This window comes from Sander vitreus, chromosome 17, assembly GCF_031162955.1.
Source record: "Sander vitreus isolate 19-12246 chromosome 17, sanVit1, whole genome shotgun sequence".
In the NCBI taxonomy this organism is placed as follows: Eukaryota; Metazoa; Chordata; class Actinopteri; order Perciformes; family Percidae; genus Sander; species Sander vitreus.
Window position 1 is genome coordinate 26,224,791 of NC_135871.1, and position 16,312 is coordinate 26,241,102.

The 16,312-nt window shown below is 40.1% G+C and overlaps 1 protein-coding gene across 1 annotated transcript in view; it reads right to left on the reverse strand.

Moving 5' to 3' along the window:
- cdh11 (cadherin 11, type 2, OB-cadherin (osteoblast)) overlaps window positions 1-16,312 on the reverse strand; it is an 88,882-nt gene that overhangs the window by 43,011 nt on the left and 29,559 nt on the right. The window contains exon 2 of the mRNA XM_078273317.1: window positions 7,240-7,301. The gene's annotated coding sequence lies outside the window, so the exon portion shown is untranslated. The remainder of the gene's footprint in view (window positions 1-7,239; window positions 7,302-16,312) is intronic.

Below are 16,312 nucleotides of genomic sequence, written 5' to 3' on the forward strand. Positions count from 1 at the left end.
TGCATGAGGTGGTACTGATGGAAACACTTAGGCTAATCATCTGTTGAATGTGTACGTGTTGCTTTACTGGAACATTCCTGCTGTAAAACCACCCTGGCAGACTTTTTAAATGACACGACATTAGTAATTAAATCGTCCTTCGGTCCATCGTTTTTCATGCATAAACTGTGAAAACTGTGAATCGCTCCGCCGCAGAGGACCAGTGAATGCTCCATTAACTGATCAGCGGGAAGGCCGTTCATCTTATTAGCGAAGCTCGTTAAACCGACCACAACAATGATGAGCGCTGTTATGTGTTATTGGCCCCCGTGCGACCACCGCGCAGCTGCCAAACCGCTGCAGAAAGAGAAGAAAGAGGCAGGTAAAAAAATACTTTATGCTGCCTTTTCAGTCCACAACAAACAAGTGAAATTATGAAGAAACTAATAATGGATCGTGTTGACGGAGAAATGAAGAGATCAAGAGAAATTGCGCAGCAGCATGGGAACGAGAGGAAGAAAGAGACCAACAGAAAGGGATTTGCATCCAGCTAGGTTAGCCATGTGTGTTCGTGGTTTAGCAAGCTCAGCGAGTCTGTTCCAACATGATGAATAGAGACTAAAGATGTTAGAATATGACACAAAGAGAGAGAGAGAGAGATAGCAAAGGGAGGCTGAGAGGATATGAGGTGGAAATCCTCTTTTTTTTTTTTCTATTCTTCCCCATAGAGAAATGAGAGAGTTAATCCCCAGGGGCTTACATTTGTTTTTGTTTTCTCTTTATCTCTCTGTATTTCAGTATTTCTGCCTTCTGACATTCTCTCTGCTCCCTCCTGATCTTGGCTTTTTCTCCCTCTTATTCTGTCTTTGTTTGTTTCTGCTCACATTCTGCTGTTAGCCATCATCCATATTTGCATCTCTTCTTTCTCCTCTTTTTCCCCCTCCATGTCCTTCTCTTGTTGAATTCCCTCTGTCCCCGAATCCCCATCTTTTCCTCTGTCCCCTCCATCCCTCTGATTCCTTGCAGGGTTTCTGGGTTTATGTTGCATGGTAATCTCACTGCAAATATTCATCTACTCATTCTTTCTTTCCTTCTTTTTTCTTTCCTTGTTGTTGCTCAGCAGGACTGTGTGTTCCGGAGTGATGGTGCTTATAGGATATTTACATTTGATTTGTGCACACGGAACCCAGACGAGGGAAGAGCAGCACAAGCAGCAATGAAATGCTGAACAGAAAAGATTAAAGAAGAGACGAATGGGACAAAACCGAACAGTGAATACAAATTCAGAGCATAACCACCCAGGTAAAGGCCAACGCAGAGCAGAGCAGAATTAAAATGTAACCCATCTAAGGCCTCCATCAGGAAAAGTTCCATCTGATCTTTAAAAATCGGAGAGAAAGAAAATGATCCATCTGTCCATCGGCCCATCCAGCCATCCATCTATCCCATTTGATCCCTTTGTAATGGTTCATCTATGTTTAAAAAGAAATCACATTTGGGTCACAAAGTATTGTTTCTCTAGTTCCAGTGGGAATCTATTTCAGGTGGCTTTGTGACAGTAGGCTTGGTTGATCAAGCCAAGCATGTAATCTCATATTGGAGGATAACTCCATATCTTGCATCCTTTGAGGCCCCCAAAAAGCAATTTCCCTCCATTCTGAAATGCCATTTTCTCTTGATAGTAGATCCCTTAAGCTTTCAAATTAAACATTGTCACCTGATCTCATCACTCAGTTTTCCCAAAGCTCTGATGGTTACATCATCACCTGTGTACCTGTTTTATAAGTAATACCCAGGACAGATCTGTACACTAAGTCAGGCTGCAACAGAGAAGAGCTTCCCAAGGCCCCTAACTACGACATTGTAGGTAGGGCTGAAACGATTCCTCGAATAACTCGAATAATTCGATTACAAAAAATCCTCGAAGCAAAATTCTTTGCCTCGAAGCTTCGTTAAATCAATGTAATTAAGGTTGTACGGCTCACTGTGTTTCCGCACGGAGGATAATTACTAGCGCACGCAACAGGTTGACGCTTCTGTTGGTACAAGACCGTTCATATGCTGTCCATGCCCGAGACTGACGATGCAAGTGATGTTTTACCAACAAGCTAAAACGAGAGCTGTCGGTTTGTAGTCTAACTGTTTATTAGTTTGCTACTAATCTTTGGAAACTTAGCTGCTGCCAGAGACAAACCGGCTCCTCCCCTCAGCATGGCCACTTAATATGCACGTGAATGGCGTCATGATGCCGGTGATGTCTGCATTCTTTATTCTTTCTCCTTACTCAGTATTAGCCTTCTTAAAATGTGTCCCCCAGAACAGTGTAGTTGAATAGCCCTGCTGTAAGCTTTGTACCATCACATTTACCTGGGCTTAGCGAACAGCTCTTTTGCTTATCCAGTGCAAAGAGCCAGAGGCAAGAAGGGGAAGGGGGTGAAAAATATTAACATTTGGGCCACCAAAAATGTACTTGGAATTTGGCAATAAAATGTTTTGCTTTGTTTGTATATATACAAGGTTTCCCTTTATTTTAGTACACAGCAATAATAAATATTTACTATTGCTGTTTACTAAGTATTTGTTACTAAGTATTTATTATCCGATTACTCAATTAATCGATGGAATAATCGGTAGAATACTCGATTACTAAAATAATTGATAGCTGCAGCCCTAATTGTAGGTTCACCCTATTTGTCAAATGAAACCCTGGAGGCATGTTTCGTCACTTCTCTGCTTACAGGAAGTGACAACGTTAAATAAAGAAATGATACGTATAGCCGAAACAGCAGCTAATCACTCCTTCCAGAGAAAGCTGGATTACCACGTCAGGTGTAGCTTTTCTCATCTTTTTTGATACTTTTAAACATAACTTGATAAAAGTAAGTGTTTACTGGCATGGCATTTTAGCATTCCTGAGTTTTGAAATCTGTTCAGCTGCCATTTGAATTTGCCAATCTCTGAAGGCGCCAAGGGCACAAAAAGGGAGAAAAATGTCAGTGACATTCAGCTGTTTTAAAGTTTGAATTATAATGCCAGTGTTGGCTCTGTCAGACGGAGGATTTCAAATTCCTAGATATTTTATGAAATGAGAGTGCAATTATTCAATGTCATAAGTGTGCCAATCCACACAAAAGGTTCAATACTGCGCCATCCAGAAAAGAAGTTGAAAATGATCAAAATAGTCTGTCTGTAAAATATTCTTTTTTTTTAAGATAGTTTTTTGGGCATTTTAGGCCTTTATTTATAGGACAGCTGAAGACATGAAAGGGGGGAGAGAGAGAGAATGACATGCAGCAAAGGGCCACAGGTTGGAGTCGAACCAACGGCGTCGAGGAGTAAACCTTTGTATATGGGGGCGCGCTCTACAAGGTGAGCTACCCAGGTGCCCCCCTAAAATAAATATTCTGCGATATATAGCAATTATCACCTTTTTACCAACTACAAATTATGTTCCCAAAGGAAAACTCATCATGTTTTATCTAAAAAGACACATTTCACTGTTTGTTCATCTCACTTTGACTGAAAAAGTCATTGATTTCATTATTCTAGTACCAAAAGTTAAATTTGCATGTGCAATTTATGTAATAAAAGATTGATACTTGGCGTCCGTGTATTGATACAGTATTGTCACGAAAAATATCATGATACTATGCTGTATCGATTCCCCCCCCACCCCTATTAAGCTAATGCTCTTATTTAGGATGGTGAAAGGATGAGTGCAAGAGTAGTGTAAGCTTAAACTGCTACAGAGCAAATATTACAAAAGACAGCCAAAGAAGCATTAAAGCCACAGTCAGTGTACAGAGAGCATTTGTAGTGACATGCGTCTGTTACCCTCGAATGATCCTAGAGAAGTGATGGCAGCAGGAATGCTTCATCAAAGGACTGATGTTTCAGAGATGCCTGATATGTTGCCTCCTGCAATTTATCTGGTGATTCATCCACCCATCTGCCACCATCACCAACAGCTAAGCCTGTCTGCTGTTTAAAATCAGCCTTTTGTCATTTTTAAGTGGCCACACACGCTCAACAAGTAGTAATGAGCCTCCAGAACTGATTGATCACACTCCAGCACTGCATCCTCACAGCATCCAAAAGTACACAAGCAATACACACAAACTCCAGCCTCCGATATCCCAGTAAGACAGCGTTAGATGATGGATGGGGATGGGAGCAGCTAGGGTATGGAAAACAATCTGTAATTGAGTTCTGAACAGGCCAATCATAACCAAGCAGGTGGTGAGGTTGTTTTTCCAAATGGTTTAATTTTTTTTTTTTCTGCCTGCTTTGTAACTTCTGACGTGTAAATGTATGTGCTACCAGCTTTGAGGAGAAACAACCTTGAATCAAGTTGTGGTTTGGTACAGACTACTTCCTGGCATCCCAAGCTGTCCCTGTTGCAGCTCAATGGACTTCTGGAACAATTGAATCGCATGGCAGCTGTTTGTGTGAGTGGGTGGGAAAGGGCAGTGTCTTTAAAAGTATCTGCAGGTTTTCCATAGTATTTTATTGATGTCTGCTTTTTTATATCTAGCTCTCAATCAGTCAGACTGCTGGGTAATCAATACTGGTAGAGGGCATCACAACTCTGTGTGTGTGTGTGTAACCCTGGGAAAGGAATCTTCTCCCTAATTCCTGCTCCTTATCTATCCTCCCAGACACCCATCAGTGTCACATTTTTAAAGATATATGAGCCTGATAGTTAACGAGTTTTAACAGTATTTTCCTGCTCTACTTTACACTCTCTAGAAAGGCTTATCAGGGCTGTGTTGCACCCTCCACTGACTTTATGTGTTAATACTGTATATAACATTCACTGTTATACCAAGTTTGCCATGTTTTGTAAATGTCAGACATTTTTCTGTAGGTTAAGGAAATAATTTATTGCTGCCAGTGGGACATTAAACAGAGCTTGAACTTTAACTGGCTTCCACAGCTTGGTCTTAATGCATGCTGAAATCATGTCTTTCCTTATTTTTAAGTTGCCACATGATCAACACATCATTAATAAATGAAATCATATCCACTGCCAGATTCCGTTGTGTACGAGCCTTGGAACAAGAATCCACAAATGCACAAGCAATAGGGCGCACATGCTGAGAGGAGCTATCGTGACCTGATTGGCCGTCTTTTTTTAGGGACAAGTGTCTTATACACAGCAGATCAGTTCATTAGCAGATCAGAAAACTGGCTTTTTGAATTTGCTTTTTGATGTTTGTTGATAAACCTTTGGGCAGAAGCGCACTGTAGTTTCATGGGAATTCTCACTTCAAAATCTCATTTTGGAATCATTACACTGCAGCTATACTTAATCTGCAATGATGCTGCTATAAGCATTACACTGTAGTTAATGCATGCAAATTCAGCACGCAAGTCAAATGAATGTACTGGATACATGATCTGCATGTAAACAAAGCTGCAATGGTAATGTAGAAATGTGAACTAATTATTAACATTTTGCCATAACTATGGTGATGACCACTGTAAAAAAAACAACAACCTGGAGTTGGTGTGTGCAGCTAAAGTTTGCAGCTCTGCCGCCAGACAAGATTAATTCTACCAAGCCTTTGGCTGAGGCTAAAATAGAGCGTAATTTAGAAACTATCACACCATATCATGAAAACACAACAAGTGAAGAGACAGAATGGATGATTGTCCTAATATCCTCCTGCTGTGTTTGTGTGTGCAACTGCTATAGACTGAAATTACTGAGAAACACATGCATGCACGTACAGCCACATATACAGTACACGCACAACAATAACATGATGCTTTCATTGGGAGGCCATGTAGAGAGAGAGAGAGAGAGAGAGAGAGAGAGAGAGAGAGAGAGAGAGAGACCATTTGTTCCTTCTGTATCTCTCTTTTTTTCACAAATCTAAGACACACATACACCTTTGTCAAGGTTGTCACGGTGACAGAAGAGGTCATCTGGATGAATGCCTCCTATTATGGGCTATGTGCTCAGATCCCGGTTTGGAGGTCAAAAGGCTAAATATCCAATCAGCACGCAGCGTAGCTAAACCCTTTGAAACCAAGAATTATAAGTTACAGTCGGAATCGATAGATGTCGATGAGGACACATTTCATACACAGCCACACAGTATAATCCAGGCAAAACCAGATGGGGGAAGAGCGCAAGTCTTCATTGACGTCTGACTGATATGATATTTTTAAGCCTCTAATAACTGATACTTAGCCCGTATTCAATATCTATAAATTTGACCATTCTCGTCACTTAATGCAGTCAGTATTGCCATAACAGCTGATTTTCTCATTGGCCGATGTCGGGTTGTTATTAACAGGTGAATTGTGGCCTTTATAGGAAATCCAAAACATTGATTTAACCCTGGTATACAGGCCGTGTGTAGGCCATGATGTGTAGTGTGTTGATCCTTGGTATTTTATATTCACTTTTCATTTGTGATGCTTGAACATACATGTGTAATAATCTACTTTTGTGTGTTCCACACCCAACAGTTCTTTCAGACTTAAAATATTCAAAGTGGTTGCTGTCTGTGAGTCTTATTTTACCTGTTTGTCTTTTTTCCAGTTTCCAGCCTGCAGTTGAAGGATTAGAATTTGCTGTTCTTAAATCGGCTCGTCAGCCTGCCAGCCACTGATAAGCACACTCAGGATCGATTTGATCTGCCTTTAATCTATTCAACTTTTTCAGGCGAATGAAAAAATGCTTAGCATGGGAGATGTGAGGTGCACGATACGGTGACTTTGGGAACACGTCCCCAGAGGGCAAATGCATTGTAAGCTGCATTTTCAGGCATGAAATCATATTAAATATGCATTTTTACAAGTCCTCTTTAACAAGCTGCTGTAGGCAAAAACAAGCTAAACAATTCAGAATATTTCTCTAGTAACCATGACGGACAGAGATCATTGCTAAAAGAGACGGAGGCAAAAATATGAAAGTGCCTTAAGTAAGAAAGAAAGAAAGAAAGAAAGAAAGAAAGGAAAAACACCACACACAAATATAATCATATAATAAAAGAAGGAAGCATGAAAGAATGAATGAAAGAATTGGCGATAAAGTTCTCTGTGGGCTTTCACCAATCCTGCTCTGAAAGAGAGGGAGCCAGTTTAACAGAATGCTAAACAGACAAGTGGGTTTGATGTATCAAAGCCAATTCACAAGCCTTTTGATTCCACACACACACACACACACACACACACACACACACACACACACACACACACACACACACACACACACACAGCATTGGAAAGAAAAATGGCAGAACGCACCTTTAGGTCATTACTGGTGTGGGATACGTTGAGGGTTTTCTCCTCTGCACGGCGACACAGATCTGCCGAGGGGAACAGGAGACGGAATTTAGATTAATCACAAGTAAAAACGACCATTTACTGAAGATGAGGGTATACAGTAGTATGTGATTATGATGTAATATGATGTATATGTTATGCTGTGCATGCAGTTACGCTGGGGGTAGAGTCAGCAAAGAGATGTGTGGCTTGTTTATATCAGGGTATTTATTGGAAGGATAAAAATGAAAGTAAAAGAAAAGCAGGAAATAAACAAATATGAAGTGGTTAATTATGCTAATTTAGACAAACCTTTTAACCTTAAGTACATGTGAAGCTGGCTCTTTCTAATCTGCCTTTCTTAAGCTCTCTAGAATGAATTTCCAAGTTTAAAAAAAATAATTTCCAAGCAATTAAATAACTACAATAACAAAGACTGGAGGCTGACAGCATTGGAGCAGAAATACTGCATAGATTTGGGATTTGGAGAGGACAGACTGCAGTCTAAACATTATGTACACAAAAACAAACTCGCAGTTCAGCTTCTACTGTTGTCCTGATTCATTACAGTTTACATCACATCCCAACAACAGATCATCTTTTTTGATTGGCTGGAGGGTGTCTTTAAAGATGTACCTGGAGGTGTCCGACCCCAGTGGTTTTGACAAATTTGGTCCAGAGTTCTGCATTTTATTTTCACGTGCACACTGGGTTTGGGCAAAACATATAAATGTGGCTATGAGGTATTGCTTTCAGTATTAAATAACAATGTTGGTGTCATGTAATCTTTAATGAATTGTTCTCAAAAAGAGAGCAGAATTGACATTTTATCACATTTATTTATAGTCTGATTTGCCTCTGTGCATCAGTATTGCATTATCGTCCAGAAACTATTGAAAAACAAAAAAGTGGTGCGTTGTGCGATATATTCCTTTAATGAGATGAACAGCCAATGACTACGTTTACGTGCAGATAATATTCCGGTTTTTGCCCTTATTCTGAAAAAGACGATATTCCGACTAAGCTGTTTAACTGCCTAAAGAAAGTGAAAATTCCACTAATATTCCCGTTTACATGTAGTCGTGCAAAATAAGTTTTTTTTTCAAAGTTTACCAGCGATGGCGGACTTGTTGGACCGTGCGAACACAGCGTCCCTCTTTCATTCCTTCAACCAGCTTCTTGAAAAGGTCGGCGTAGCGATGTGTGTTATCCAAAAACCTGAGTCTTTGATAATGTTTAAAAGTAGCTGTGTTTCTCCGTCTTATCGGGTCTGCAGCCTTGCAAGCTGTTGGCTGTTGGTTTGTGTACAGTAACCATAGCAACGCCCAGAGCTGACCATAAGCCGTAATGGATGCTGTATACATGTCAAAAGAATGCATCTAAACCCCGAATAATACAGGGAAATGAGCAGAGGTAAAGTGTGCTCAAGGGCACTTCAACAGCCAACTGAGACCCTTTATTCATGGGACTGTGGCTCTAACCGCAAAACCAACCTGCTTAATCTCAGCTTTAAATGGCCAGTTACTAATACATAAGGCTCACTTGTACAAGAAATGTCACATACTGCACATACTCATTGTATGTGCAGCAGCATTTCATAGTGTTAAGGCTTGTGTATGGAGCAGCACTGATTGGAAGCAAGTGGACTAACAGCAATGTGGCTTTCAAAGGCTGGGCCAGGGCCTAAAGATTGGACTCTTAAAGATTAGAATTGGTGATTGGTGGATGATTTTGAGGACATTTGTAATTGAAGCCGCTGCCTTTATGTTTCCACTGCATTCCCAGTTCACCTGAGGTGTTATCTGGGCAGAGAAATGAACAGGACATGTGTTCTCTTCCATCAGTTACTACCAGTGAGAAGCCCTTGAGCAAGCTACTTAACCCTGGCCTGTCGCAGTGGAGCGACTCAGAGCCTGTGGCAGTGGTCCCCCGCGTGAGTGTTAACAGGGCGTTACTGAAAATTGAAATTCACTGGGTGAATAAGGGTAAAAGAAAAAAGAAAAAAACTCAGCAGTCTGGCAACATAAGATTTTTCTAAACGTTCCCTTTCATCCATTAATGATGTGGGTGTGATGGTGCATGAGTGAAGAGATGAGTAAAAATACTGCGAGAGAGATATTTTACTATGCCGTAATGTCTAAATATCAAAAGGCCAAAAACTGCCTTTATCCTTGGTGCCACATTTCTTTTATCCACGTCTTTAGAAATGTGCAGTGAGAGATCACACAGCTCCGAGTACCGAGACTCTGCAATAATTAACCTCCCTTCCATTATTAGCAGGAACTAAAGATCAGCACAAGTAGCTTTAGTGGAAATGACTTTTGTGAGGAATTGAATGTGTCTGTTTTATGTTTTTTTCTTCTTTTTTTTTTCAGACCAGCAACCATAATAGAAAGACAACTCCAAATTCTAAGATGTTTAACACTATTATGCCTGAGATAATTGGGCATTACATTGATTACAGTTTACTTTATTACATTACTACAACTATACACATGGTGAATTAATAACTAATCTGTTGGGTTTAATTAGTTTCAACCTGATTAAGTTGCAGGAAATTAGTAGATCCATTCTATTCTATTCTATGCAAACAATTGCCAACAGATTGGAGCAATGCTTAATAAGTTGCTGAAACACAAATCACAAAGACTTTTTGTTAATGTTAATCTGTACTGTATCTGTAAATCAAGAAGGATTTTGGGAACATCGAGTTTTGTTTCCCTAATTTTTGTTCCTAATATGTCTAATTAATAAGAAAAATAACTTGTTTGCATTACAAGAACGTGACAGCAGCAGCAGAGCAATCAAATTTACAGCACCTTTAAGTTGCACAAACACTTTCATCATCAGCAGAGCATTATACCAAATCCTTATTATTCAGAGTTGGTACTATCCCTCCTGTATAACACCAATCATCATCATGCTATTATTATCACGCAGCAGATCGGCCTGCTTTGTATGCAGAGAACAGTCCTTTCACCTTGTTAATGAAGAAGAAATATTTTTTATCAGAGTATCTGTAGCAACACGTGCTGACACAGCACATGCAGTTAATAGCAGCAATGTGTTGCGCTGTCCGTAACTACACCACAGGTGTTTTCATATGAGCCATGCTTTTTGAAGCCCTCCACTATTCATTATTGTGCGACACGAGCAATGTCGCTGTGGAATTATACCAATCACTACTGGGCCATCGTTGTTATCATTCTGCAGCTAAAGCTGCCTGCTTTGTATGCAGAGACGATTGAGCTCATTTCAACCAGAAAATGACAGCATGTTATGTGAAGGAAAATACATTCCACTATGTTGTGTTGCAAGAGACCCTGAGACAGTACGGTCAATACTGTAAAGCACCGTCTGAATAGGTTCTCGTGTGAAATGTGCAATGCATGAATAAAGGCCTATTGATTGGTAGTCGACTGCAAACAACACTGTAGCGCACGTTTCGCTGCATGCACAAAGTGATAATATTTTGTATTGATTCATTTTGAGTGATTTTCCTCACCATAAAAAATGGTGAGAACCTACAAATCTTGTGTTTCGTTTCAGCAATAAATAACAATCAAGATAAGAACATTTGAAAGACTTTGTGATGTATGACTACACTCAATAGAGCCCTTGGTGTACAAATTATTGTTTTGGTTGCAGTGCCCTAATATGACCTTTTGACCACTTTTTTTTATTGTATCAGGCAGTTATGTGGATCTATACATTGAAAGCACTGCGCATCCCTGCTATATTCTTCCATCTTGCACTGCACAACAAGCATTATGTGGAAAAACACCAGCCCTTCATGCACATATTGTTGTATGAGTTTTGTTCTCCTCTGTTCAACAAAAGACTTAAAGCAGATATAAGATGATATTGGCTACATATGCTAGAAACAAGGTCCTTAAGGATACAAACTGCAGAAAATAATCAGAAATGTACCAGTTTCTTTTTGAGATTTTTGAGCCTGCAAATGTTGAAGGCTGAAGGCCTACCTGTTCGCTCACACAGACACAGACACACACACACACGCACACGCACACGCACACACACACGCACACGCACACACACACACACACACACACACACACACACACACACACACACACATTTCAGGCACACATGCAAATAGACTGCTTGAAATGCAGCCATTAGTGTTGCGTCTGTCATTAACTAAAAGGCCTGAAGCTGGAGTGAGACCAGAATAATTATTCTGATTATAGTTCTCTAGCTGAGCTCTATCCAAACACATTACACTCTCTCGGATTAAAATCTGGTGTTTCATCTAGTTTCTAAATTAAGATGCTGGGATTTATTTCATGATAGCAGCCAATTGGGATCTCAACATTGGACAAAAAAAGCCTAATTTTATGCAGGCCTATAAAGGCAAACAGGAATGTCTAATAGTTTGTGCGGAGTGAAGTTAAAGTTTAAAGCCATTTTCTTACAAAGACTCTCCTAACACAGCTACTGCTCTTTGGGTTTATAGGGCAGTATAACAGTTGACCTTTACTTGGTCTGGTAAGGGCCCTGAAGTCATTCCTGACCCAGAGTTTAAAACCTCGTTTGACCTCTGCAGACCTTTTCAACAATAATGCATGGTTAGCGGGAGGTGCTTGTCATTCTGTCCTGAAATATAAACCTTTTCCTCTCCAGCACTAACTGACCACAGCAGTTAAACATGCACCATCTGACAGTTTAAAATTATCATTATCAAAATGAAATTTTTTTTGTGGCATTTAACAGATAAAGGGTGACTGCAGCCTGCTGTTAAACCACACGCTACAAAAATAACAAATTTATGAATCGTATGTTCGATAGCAAGCTGCTTAAAATACCCATCATATGTAATCACAATGTCTCATGTCGCTGAATGGGTGTTTATGTAAGAAAGTGATTATACGCATGAATGTGAGAGTGAATATGGGCTTATAACTGTGAGCATGTGTTCATGAGTTTGATGCTCTCAGTAAGACTGCGGTGAAATGATGCAAGCAGAATGTGATAGCGGCTTTGAGGATCAGCACAGTGGGCGCAGCTGGCAGCCACACACACACACACACACACACACACACACACACACACACACACACACACACACACACACACACACACACACACACACACACACACACACACACACACACACACACACACACACACACACACACACACACACACACACACACACACACACACATACACACACACTGGCAGGGACTGGCAGGGACTGGTGGATCCCAGGTGCATGGGCACATAGACAATTACACACAGGCACGTTTTATTGTATGAGTGTATACAAGCTGCTGAAGTGTTACCATGTACTGGTTCATACGTACCAGCACTCACGCATTGCTTAAATTTCCCTGCATGATTTCCACGTACAGTCACATTGGCAAGCATTGTGCCAAGCAATGGGTCAGCAATTTATGAGACCTGTCTAAAAGGGGCCCCATTGTGTAAAACTACTGTATTTAACTGTGTGACTCTTCTTTATCGACACTCTTTTTTATCTTATTTTTGGTGCACAGTTCCTTTCATATATTCTATCTTAAGGCAAGCATCCTCCTCCTCCTCCTCCTCTTCCTCTCACCCCCTTTCTGACTCATTGCTGAGTCTAAAATAAAATCCTCCACAGGAGATGCAGGTGCAAGTGGCGGGCAGTTATTTTACAGGGGATTGGCTGGTAACTATAGGCCTATTTTTTTTTTATCTTTGAGCTCAGACATCTTGCTCCCACAATAGTGCTACTCCTACAACACTTGCTCTAGACAGCTGAGCAGTTTTCCGCTTCCTCATCTGAAAATATAAGCCCAGCTTCTGTCAGCTGCTCTGAAATAGCTCTATGTCGTTAGATAAGCCTGAAAGCACGATTGTTTTATCTCCAGTCGCAAGAAATGACTTTCTTACCCACAAAAACGGTAGATTTTACTTTCATTATTTTATATTTAAATATATTACCAACTTAAAAGCATGAAAAGACAAATAATGTGTGAAATACACCTTAAAGATGTGACTTTAAGTCGGACAATAACTTGTGACAGAAACTCCAGTATTGTGCAAGCAGCCTTAAAGTATATATATATGTATATATATATATATATATATATATATATATATATATATATATGTGTGTATGCAAGTGCTGATAGTGCTGATGAAGCCACCTCCTTGTGTTTTGACCAAATTAAGATTTGGGCTGATATTTGTGAGTTTCAGATTGTGAAACATGCTGATATTCAATTTTACAATGCCATGTGGAAAAAGTGGAACGTGTGGATGTTGACATGGTTGCTTGATACTCTATTGCTTAATTGTCAGAATCGTTGTCTGTCGATTGACTAATTGATCGACAGACAACTAATCCATCAATCTGCCAATTATAAGCACTACATTGTAATGTCATGGACTACAAACACACACATTACACCACATAAAGTTAAATGGATATTCAAATACACGTTTAGCTTTTGAAGTAAGCTGCTGTCCCTTGAAAACACTCAGCACTCTTATTAAATCTGCAGAATATGTGAACAGCAGTGGTGGGTGTAAGGTCACCGGCAGACATGTTGATGCTGTCTGCTTTTTAAAGCAGAGTTTGATCTGAACAGCCGTGACAAGATGGAGAACCTCCTGTAGTTTGACTTTGGATTTTTTTTATTTTACACCCCCCTCCTTCACAGCCACTAATTTGAACCACTAATCACTTCTGACAAAACGATCCTTACTGCAAGAAAAATGTAAACAAATCATTTGGCTTAAATGGAACATGTATGTACACTTTCCATTACCATACGTGCATAACGTATATTGTTAGCATAGGTTGCCACTGCAAACTGCTTATTCCCAGCTGTCAAAATGAGCTGCTCTGCCAGTGTAGCTACAACAAGCTCAGCTATTTTTCATTGTATCTAAGTGACACCGCAGGTTGATATTGTGTCACTGAGTCCAGCAGAATGCTAGTGTGCTTGTATTTTACTGTCTAGACTTTGCAATCACAGCTTAGGTCCATGGGACACAGGCAACTACTTGAAGGCAACATACTGTCGTCGAGCAATTTGGCTGAAATCTGTATTATTGTATTAGTATTATCCTCTGGTGATGCTATTGTAAATCGTAGCTCATTACATTTTCCACATTCATTTCTTCTTAATTTGGTTCCCTCCCTGGAGAAGGAAACGCTGCTCATTTACAAAAAGCTGCCCATGTTTTAAAATCAGTAAGGTAATTTAAAACTCTTACGACTTCACCCTTAGCGTTGCTATGGCCACAGACTTCTTTATCGCTTTAAGGTAAAAAAAAAAAAAAAAAGCTTTTATTAGCCTCTTCAAGGTTCTTATCTGTACAAACTAGTCATTTGCATCTTGTACATTGTGTTCACATTGGAGGCAGCCACTTTATACAGCCTTGTAGACACAAACACACTCATACATAACAAATACCTAACGTGTGCACACTCATTAAAACCCAACACAGAAACACTACGCACAGAAGTCACTAACTTCACCATACATCCAGACACAGAGAGGGCAACACACATGTACTGAGTGCTTACAAAAACAGATAATGAGAGAGAGAGAGAGAGAGAGAGAGAGAGAGAGAGAGAGAGAGAGAGAGATAAAGTAAATATGCTTTTTACATATTCAGTTCTGCATGGCTGGGCTGCTTATGTATGTACTTGCACACTCAATAATGACTTGTCTCACTTGTCGATGATTTTCATTTAGATTTTGTTATTGTATGACACGCTCTCTTACTCATATAGCAGTTCAGCCAGCACTTCACACACATACACACACAAATACACACTCACGTGAATATATAATGATCTCTCACAACTGTATCTTGACACAAGCTTGGCAGTGTGATTTATATCTGTTTAAACTAGAGCATAAGAAAAACAACAACCAACCAAGCTCACATCTGAGTTCAAAATAAAATCCTTAGTCAGATCAGGAAGTGGCTCCTACTGACACATCACATATAGATAACGAGCTCTTTCCCATCAATTATGTACTGTATTTAGGAGTAAATGCCATCACCATCTCTGGAATATTACCCTAGAAATGTTCTTTTTAATTTCCATTTGTATGTGCTCACGGTTGGGTAAACAGAAAGTCCTTCAGCTGGAGGACACGCTGAAGATTTAAAGCCTGGAAAGTGGAAAGCATCCTTTGTGCTTCAGTGTCCTCCAGCGAGATACTGAGTCATGAAACCCTTTCTAACTCATTATCCTGTTTATTTATTATTACATAAGTATATGTACATCAGTTAAATATTCACCTGTGAGCCTCTAAGCATATCAAGAGACCCTCGGTTGGGTCGTGACCTAGTCTTGCATTGCCAGACGATCACAATCGTCTTGAGCGGGCCTAAGTTCCAAATGCAGCGCTGGTGCCTCTGCAAAATCTTGGGAGGGAACTTATTTTGGTGGAACATTTGCATCCCGCAAACCACATACAATATTAAATGAAGTTAACTGTTCATACAAAACAGTAACGTGAGCTAATTAAATTAGCTGGGTACATGGTTAAACGTCATTTGCTCTTATCAGCATCGCCGCGTGTACTTCGTCCACAGCAATCCCACCAATCGGTCCCGAAACGTCCCAGTTAGAGAGTAAATGCCATAAACATATTCTTTGTAAATCTTTACAATCATTCCCCGTAAGAACCAGGCAGGCCTGCCTTATAGCACATTCCAAACATTTTCCTCAAAACTTGCCATTTTCAGCGTGTAACTTGCTAGCTCGAAGTTTGTTCTTGTTTCCCGTAGGAAAGGGATTTTGATAATCACACAACAAAGAGAACGGAAGCGGAGGGGCAAAGCCTGACATCCTGCTTGTGAGTCACACACCGGATGTCAGGCTTTATTCTGGAAATGTACTTCTGTTGATCCAGACTAGGTCGTGACCTAAATATTGAAATACTCTTCCCTACCAGACACTATTCTGTTGCTATCTACTGTTCTCATCTCTTTGGCAAATGGGCAAGAAAATAACAGAAGTATCCTCCTGGGATCAATAATATTTAATGTTATTACATTACTGCTCCACCATGTATTATAA